A 2,228-nucleotide genomic window follows, 5' to 3' on the forward strand; every position below is an offset into this window, starting at 1 on the left:
TCCCGATCCAAATCCCGCTCCTGTCCTGCAACCTACGCCCAATTTAGCTAACCTAATAAGAGACGTAGTCACACAGGTACTAAATACTGATGGACGGAATATAATCCAAAATATAATTAGGACAGACACGAATACAATACCTATAGTAGACCAGACAATAGATGAGAGACATAGAAATAATTTAACAGAAATAGACAAGATCCCAAATGTAGTCAGATCCCTGAGGGAATTTTCTGGTAAACCCTCCGAATTTAGTTCATGGAAGAAGAGTGTCGAGAGGATACTCCAAATCTATGATCACACACGGGGTACTCCCAAGTGCTTTGGTATTTTAAATGTTATAAGAAACAAAATAGTAGGCAATGCTGATATCGCATTGGAAAGTTATAATACCCCCCCCCCCCCCCCCTAGACTGGAGGGCAATTTCGACGTGTCTAACGACACATTACGCCGATAAAAGGGATTTAGGTACCTTAGAGTACCAGATGACTGGATTAATACAAGGTCGCCAGTCCATCCAAGACTTTTACCAAAAAGTCTATGCCCACTTATCTTTAATACTAAATAAAATAGGCTGCATGGATGTCAGCCAAGATTCCGTCCGATTACTTACAGTAACGTACAGGATAAAAGCTCTAGACACGTTCATGAGAGGCCTTAATGGTGATCTCCCTCGTCTGTTAGGTATGAAGGAATTAAAAGACCTTCACGTTCCCCCTACAATTCACCCATATGGATTGTACCGAAAAAACAGGATGCATCAAATGAGAAAAAGTACAGATTAGTAATAGACTATAGAAAACTTAACTCCATAACCATAGCTGATCGTTACCCTATACCCGACATAAATGAAGTACAAGCACAATTAGGCAAACATACCTTATTTTCAGTAATAGATCTGAAAAGCGGTTTCCGTCAGATTCCGTTAAAAGAATCTGACATTGAGAAAACTGCTTTTTCAGTTAAAAACGGTAAATACGAATTTACACGTTTGCCGTTCGGACTAAAAAACGCTCCTGAAATTTTTCAACGTACTTTGGACGATATTTTAAGAAAATGTATTGGAAAGATCTGTTATGTTTATATCGACGATATAATCATATTCAGCAAGGACGAAAAAGCCCATGCCCAAAACATTCACGAAATTTTTAAAACTTTACGGGAAGCGAACATGAAATTACAAATAGACAAGTGCGAATTTTTTTAAAAAAGAAATATAATTCCTGGGATTCCTAGTCTCATCCAAAGGAATCACCACAAATCCTAGTAAAGTACAGGCAATAGTCGATTTTCCTTACCCAAGAACTCTAAAAGACTCCTAGGCCTCTCTGGTTACTACAGACGATTTGTGAAGGATTACGCTAAAATAACCAAACCTCTCACTACTCTTCTTAGAGGAGAAGACGGGAGAGTATCAAAAAACCAGTCAAAAAAGAAAGTTATTCAATTGGACAACGAGGCATGGAAAGCATTTGACAAAATTAAAAGTGCATTAATTTCAAGATAAGTAATACTGACCTACCCTAATTATCAGAAAGAATTCCTTTTAACTACTGATGCCTCAAAACGCGCTATTGGCGCAGTTTTGAAACAGGATGGTAAACCGATTACTTTTATTTCGAGAACATTAACAAAAACAGAAGAAAATTATGCCACAAATGAGAAAGAGATGCTCGCCATTATCTGGGCACTAAAATCTCTTAGAAACTATAAATGGGACAGCAAAAATTAAGATATTTATTTTTATGGACCACCAACCACTAACTTACGCACTCAGCAATCAGAACGACAATTCAAAACTAAAAAGATGGAAAGCAATTTTAGAAGAATAGGACCATGAACTCAAATATAAGCCAGGCAAAACTAATGTTGTAGCTGACACCTTTTCTCGACCTCCAGAACTCAACTAATTAACATTAGCAACTCACTCGGACGAGAGATCAGGACACAATTTAATACCATCAATGGAAGCTCCAACCAAATTTGGATAATACTGGGCAGAAAAGTTCTTATGACTTTAAAATCCCCTTTCCGACATACCATACACACACAATTACTAAAGTACAGTATTCCCCTGATGACCTGAAAAACTTATTGAAATGCTATTTAAATCCTTCTGTGATTAACGGCTTGTTTACTTCAGAGGAAATAATGGGCCAAATCCAAGAGTTATACCCCATATACCACAGACTATAATTATTGATAACGAGAAATCACTCAATTCCCA

This window comes from Rhagoletis pomonella, unplaced genomic scaffold (assembly GCF_013731165.1).
Source record: "Rhagoletis pomonella isolate Grant_MI unplaced genomic scaffold, Rhpom_1.0 Rhpom_scaffold_00493, whole genome shotgun sequence".
In the NCBI taxonomy this organism is placed as follows: domain Eukaryota; kingdom Metazoa; phylum Arthropoda; class Insecta; order Diptera; family Tephritidae; genus Rhagoletis; species Rhagoletis pomonella.